Source organism: Columba livia, chromosome 4 (assembly GCF_036013475.1).
Source record: "Columba livia isolate bColLiv1 breed racing homer chromosome 4, bColLiv1.pat.W.v2, whole genome shotgun sequence".
Lineage (NCBI taxonomy): Eukaryota > Metazoa > Chordata > Aves > Columbiformes > Columbidae > Columba > Columba livia.
In genome coordinates this window covers 58342938-58349842 of record NC_088605.1, presented here as the reverse complement: position 1 = coordinate 58349842, position 6905 = coordinate 58342938, and the positions used below count along the sequence as shown (strand labels likewise).

Genomic DNA, 6905 nt, shown 5'->3' with positions numbered 1-6905 from the left:
AACAGCTGAGCAGCACTTCATTGGTGCTGGCAATGCCCAAGTGCCAGGATGCAGCAAGAGAAATGAACTAAACTTTAATCTCTCAAATGGCACCCTACTAATTACAGAAAACCCATTTTATTTCACATAGAAGTAAAAAGTATTTGCTCTAGATGATACAAGTGTGTTCCTCTGGTGCCATCTGGCAAAATAAGCTCCCTGGTAGCAGTGTTTGCCTGCATTTTGATGCAATCACATCTGTACCAAGCAAAGTAAGATAGGCAATTATTGCACATTATGGGAAAGCTGTTGTACTATTGTTTGAAGTACTTGGACCTGTTTAAGCGTGTTTGAAAGCACTTCCTGCTGGCACATAAGCATTAACATCTTTTTCTAGTGTGGCTTAACAATATAACTCCAATTCACATTGATCACATGTAATGGTCTCCTTACAGCCAACTGCAATTACAGCCTTACCTGTGTGAGCCTCCCACTGCTGTTTGTACATCTGAGGTCCTCATTAAAATTTGAAACAAAACTGCTGGTATCACTCATTGAAAAGAACTCTAGCATCTACCGCTTAGCTTCCATTCTAATACTACCACCATCTTCCACAGGAATATTCAAACCAAAACACAAAAAATGGTTATATGCGAGCTAGATACTATACAAGTCAAGTCATTAAACCCAGCATCCTTTTAAGCCCCAACCTACCATGGTGGATATGAAGGTACGTTTATATTCAACAATTAAAGACAGACTAGCTCTTCAGCTGCATTTAAAGGCTGTGGTGGTAACTCTTCCCCAGCAGAGGACATCACGTGGTGGTAGCCGAGACTTCTTTTGCTATTGTGCCTCTGTGCATCTTCCTGCAATTGGACCGTGTAAATAGTGTGAATGTACCTTTCTCAGCCAGCTGCCACCTTCAAACAAACCAACACAACAAATAAAAACTCAACAAACCAGAACAATCCCGCCATGCACAGTTCACTATAAACTGGAAACACCAAAGAATCAGACTGATGTCCCAAGTTTCCTGCCAAATATGTCTAATTAAAGTAAATGGCACGATAATCTTTTCTTGACACAGACTGCTGAAGTAGGTCAGATAAACAACGTCCTAGTAAAGCCCATTTCTTTCTAGTGTTTGTTAACATAGAAAGGCTACTGCATTTATCTAACAAAACACTAATCACCCCACTTCAGGAGAGCAAAGACAGACTTCAAGGAATTTGAGTTAATCTGACTTAAAGCAGCATGCACATATCTCTTTAATTTCATACTGTTTACAAATCAATTATCCTTTTTTGCCGCTTTTTTTTTTTTCCTTCTAGTTGCAAGAAAATCGAGTCTAATTTCTTAGTTTTGTCCTGTGTAAAAAGGCCCCCATGGTAAGCTAAACCAGTGGCTTTGTCTCCCAGTCACAGGTGCATGTCTGCAATAGCAGCAAGGCTGCAGAAAGGCAGCTCAGCGTTACAAAGCAATGCTGTCGCTGGTTCTGCGCTGCTGGCGAGAGGGAATGTACATGTGTAAATATGTTGCTGGAGTCAGAAATCTGTTGCTGACTAACACAGTGCCCACGATTACCTGCATGCTCTGCTCTCCACCTCCGTCACCTTCTACCATGGAAGAATGTTTCTGCACTATACTTATCAGACAACTTACCTAGGAAGAGTGGAGCAGATGACAAGCTGACACCATCAGAACCAGGCTGTTTCACTAGAGGACAAGCATCTGCACAATCAGCTGCTAATGTAGCATGAAACTCCAGGTTTCCAAAGGCTCTTGCTTGTGTCTCAGGTTGAGCTTTATCCTAAAGAAAATATTTTCCAGGTTCACATGGCAATCAGGGATCTAAAACCACATGCTACCGTAATTCCACAGTGAATCTGTACAAGAGGGAGGGTGAGTCAGCCAGACATCCGTATTCCTGGTTGTCCGGGCTGTACTTGGGCAGCCATGCAAAGGAACACACCTTCTCAATGGTGCAGCTGAAGGAGTCACCGAGATTCTGAACTCGACCCACCATAGATCTCAGATCCTAGTAAAGCAGATTAATACCTTTTACATTATACCAGTCAAAATTATTAAATCAGGCTATTACCAAACCTTTGTTGTTAAAAAGCCTCAGGACAGGAATCATCTAGCTTTAATTGTATTTCCCTTTGCATGTGAAGACAGTGTGTTCCATGACCGTTACTACAAATTTAGCATGGACTTTAGTCCTATTTTCTGTTACAATTCGTACTGACATGTGGTTCTTAGAGTGCAGCTTTTTAAAGCAAGCTTTTCCCTTCTCTTCACTAGAGGGCAACGCACATTCACAGATAAGGAACTACCCATCCTGATAGCATTACACCAATAAAAATAAAGTTCTTAACGTTTGGGATTCAGACTGAGAACTGGAGTAAGGGACCAGTTAAAATCAGAATTATTTCTGGTCCAATAGTGCCGCTATGAGAAGCTTCCCTGGAACCCGATAAAAGCTCCAGTCAGTGCGTACAGTATGTGAGAGCACCTGCCCTGGGCCAGGACTCGAAAACATAAAATCAAGAATGTGTCCGAGCAGCTTGGCTGAAGGCAGATGCAGTTATTGTGCATCCAGTCTGCAACTGAGAACAGCTGCACGATCAAGTCCAGTGGCCTCAAGTGTACGAGTATTCCATCTCTGCTTTTCTGACTAGAGTAACTCAAGCACTGAAAATACTTAGTCCCCTCAAAATTGGGCAAAAAGTTCTAGTGTGGTCAACTTCAAAGCAAAACATCCAGATAAAGGAGACTACATGATCATGCGGTAACTGAGCCAGAGTTTTCAGAACTGCACCCAAATTCTGCACCTACCTCCGGAATGCTTTTCCTCTCAGAGCCCATAAACAGAACCAAAGCTTGTTTCAATTACACTAAATTACGTCATATTTTAGTGCTTCTGTATTTTACTTTTCTGCAGTGGAAATACATAGCCCGTATAAGGGTTATAAAACTAGTAAAACACACATTTAGCTGTTGTTAAGTGTTTCTGTTTTAGTATTCGTGATATGCTGAATGTACAACTGACTTTTTACCTTTAGTAAAAGCTACATCGGCTCCTTCTCCAAAGCCCACTGATCCATCAGATATCCACAGCTCCTTTTGAGACAGCAGAAACATTTGCGTATTTAGACTGGACTCTGCTGCCACTGGGTCACTGACCTGTGGGGAAAAGCCAAATTAAATGATCAAAAAAAGGCCTTGGTTGTAGTGTCACAATGATCATTTTTGTCTTGGCTGAAGGATGCAATATTACACTGAGAGGTTTTTAAAAGCCTGATATGTTCACTGGAAGTTAAGCCTCAGATTTAGAGCACTCTGTCTCCAAATGCTAAATCATTCCTCAAGCTAGCTGCTTTAATACATACAGGACAATTGTCACAATACCTCTGAATGAAGTGCTGCCCACTGCTTGAGAAATAGACCCTCTGGATACAATTCTACTACACTGAGTCTCAGTTTTAAAAATCAACTTCAGGACTACAAGTTACTTTGGAAAACAATCTCACACTTAAAACTAAAATTCCTTCCCCCTTCAGCCCCTACCTTCCTGAAACAAAACCAGCAAAGCAGTTGGGAAGAGGCTGGACTACGAGAGAAATAAATGGAAAAACAGGATTTTAATTATTAGAAAAAAATCATTTAGTTCATACAGTTTTGTTTAACCAACTAGTGCAAAGCACAAGGCAATGGCAGCACCTCGGGTTGTATCGGTGCCACCAGGACCAGGGTCCTGCTTCCGAGTGACACTTGTTTTTTCCCTTCAACGTGCTCACTGTGTCTACAGCCCTATGGCCCACAACACTGTGACTTCAGATGTCAGTGCTGCTCATTTGGACAACAAGCTTTTGTTTTGAAATACGGCTTAACAAGATGCAATGATTAGTGTTATTACTCTTATGGCATGCATCTTTTCCAGTTCTGTTATAGTCACTGTAATTTGTCACATTAAATTGTTATAATTTTCCTGCTGAGGGAACTTGAAATGATTTCTGCAATGATCCAAAGTTTCTCAATCTTATTGAACTACCAATGAAAAATTTTGAGTAAGCAAATACTTTTCTTGATTTCCAACATAAGCAGATGAAAAAAGGTATATCTACAATTACTTTCTTTAATCTTTCAAATGAACATGTTTCCCATATAAATAAAGCACAACACAAGAGATTCGTTCCTTGGATACTGTGACCAGTGAAATATTGAACAGTATTTTCTATGTCTTCAAAGTTTCTGAGTGTCCAATCTAGATACACCTACCTTCCCCAAAATAGGAGGGATAATAAACATCAGCCAATGGGTTGTTAAAAATACAGGTCCAGCCCTCAAGGAAGATGACACTTGTGACTCAGTTATTACAGTGAATTAACCACTTGTCCCTAAAACACAATCCATTCTTCTTACAGAGCCCAAGGTAACCTCAGTACTCTTTAAATTCTATCAAGACAATATATTTTAAAGACACGTAAGCAGTTCTAATACATTAATGTATTTATACTCTTCCTTTTAGATGGTCATTAAAGAAATCATTACATTAACTACCGAGCATTTAACAAAGAAAAAGCAGAACCGGTAATCTTCAGTAAACAATATTCATTTCAATCATGGCCTGGAAAGCCAGTCAATTTTCTTTTTTTTGTTTTTTTTTAATCGCTGGTCCTGCAACCTGTTCTACCGATGATTCCACTTAAACACACAAGCAGAGAGTTAACGTGCATTTAAACGTCTTTATAAAACCACGAGCTGTTAGCACTAATGTCTCCCAAGCCACAGGAGAACGACACAGAGCTCGGCACTCACTGGTTTAGGATTGAGGGTCTGCTACAAAACCTGCTCTCTGGCTTAGGGAGAGCCTAGATCACAGGACAGGCATTATGTCTTGACTGGAAACTTGCTGCTTCTTTTTTCTCTTTAATGCTTGAACTAATACCTTCCTTTATTTAAATGTTTCTATGATGCTATGAGAATGCAGACTAATAATTTTAGAGATGTTTAAGTTTTAAACTCTTTAATGCACTAAGCTATACAAAACTGGTGATTCTGAACACTCTCGAGACCTAACAATGAGTTATTTCTGGTTGTTATGTGCAGGTAACACGACTCTGAGGAGCAAGGGATCTTCACTTGAGGCAGTCTGTGGAAGATCTCTCCTCATGACATTGACAACAAAATGTTAGGACTCCTGGGTATATACCTCTCAAACCACATTTCAAGCTCTGCTCAATGCCTTCCTCCACTTAACACACGAATCATATCACACCTGAGTAGAGACAGTGGAAATTTGAATCCCTCAGATGTTAAACAAGGATAAGTTTCTACAGTTGGAATAGAAATAGTCACTTTACGAAAAGTGATTCTTGAAAGACTTTTCATTTCAGAGGACGCTCTTTAACAAATTGAGCTTAAGGCCTGGCTGTCTTTCCATATGACACAGACTGAGTTCAGGATTTCGCTGAATTTATCTGGTGATATAGGCTGGTTAAGTATTTTGCTGGATGCTCCTCTTAGAAAGAAAGCTTTGTAACCAAAAAAGAGAGTGAATATAAGATAACTCATCAAAGTTGGATTGAAAAGTAGATGCTTGATAATGTTCTGCCAATTAACACAAAGTAATGTTCTATATAGAAATTAAGCTTTATATATATATGTAAATATTTTCTATCAAAAACTGCATAGAAAGCAGTTTTGACATGATAATAAATAATTGTTTTCCATGAAAATAAAAATCTGGTCATTGAGTCAGGTAAAGAAAACAACTCTTCCCTTGCTGCAATGGTTTAATTCTGCATTATTTTCCTTTCCTATTCTGTGAAAAGAATAAAGAAGCCTATAGACACATCTCCTTAAGCTAAGGACTGCGATACTCTGATTAACTGCTGCAGTAACAGTAAATTAAATCCTCACAAATCTACTTTAGAGTAATAAAATAGCTAGCTAGTCCTATACCAGTAATGAAAATAAAATCTAAACCTCAACTCCTACTGCAATAACAAAGCAGTAAAAGCCAAAGTGCATTATACATATTTACACTGTATCTTAAACACGTGTAGCCTCATCTAGGTGTTCCTGCTCCAGCAGGGGCATTGGACTAGATGATCTTTGAGGCCCCTTCCAATCCCTGACATTCTGTGATTCACGTCTGTTCTGTCAGTTTTTCTACTAAGTGGAACCTAGCCCCATGTTTTCAGCTGGTTGAAAAACAGAAACACAGTGGGAGAGATTATTTAATCAGTAGAAGTTCCAAAGAGGTAAGTCCCAGCAAAACAAAAGTGCTTCTTTGTACTCACCATCATTTGTGTCAGACAAGATTATTATTTTAGTGCTTGGGAATTCAGTGCCAATTTGGCCACCCAGTGGCATGTTCAGAGAAATACTGAGGGTCTCATCTTCCTCACAGAGAGAGTCATCAATAATGATAATATGACAGTCTCATTTCTCAGTCTCACCTTTATTAAAATGAACAGTGCTGCTATGATGTCCAGGATGTGAGATGTAGTCAGAATAACATAGGACTGTGGATGGTACTGTGCTGGTAGCAGAACCTATGAGGAGAGAAGGTAAAACATGAACTAGAGGCACTCAGGGTTTGAAGGCAGTAGAACCTTTAAATGAAACACAAGTGGAAAAAGAGTTTTATGCTGGAACTGACTAGTAAATGTGCTTTGGTAAAAAGTCAAACACAAGAAATTATTACTGTTTATATTTACAACTTCGCCAGTAGCAAAGAGGGCTCTTATTATCACTCAACACCCTCATGAAACCATTCCTGCGCCCAGTTCACTATTATCTCCAGTTATCCTGACTCAGTTTTCTTGTGGGGCTGCACTTCGACCAGGTGGAAGAAGTGAATCAACTAATTTAAAAAAAACCCAAACAACAGCAAGAAAAAAACAAACAAAAAA

At 39.4% G+C, this 6905-nt stretch overlaps 1 protein-coding gene across 1 annotated transcript in view; it reads right to left on the bottom strand.

Moving 5' to 3' along the window:
- Positions 1-321: 321 nt before the first annotated feature.
- The window catches only part of FREM3 (FRAS1 related extracellular matrix 3), a gene marked incomplete at its 5' end in the record, with an annotated part of 31664 nt that continues 25080 nt past the window's right edge, over positions 322-6905 (bottom strand). Inside the window, 4 exon segments of the mRNA XM_065062950.1 lie at positions 322-902; positions 1645-1792; positions 3042-3168; positions 6450-6545.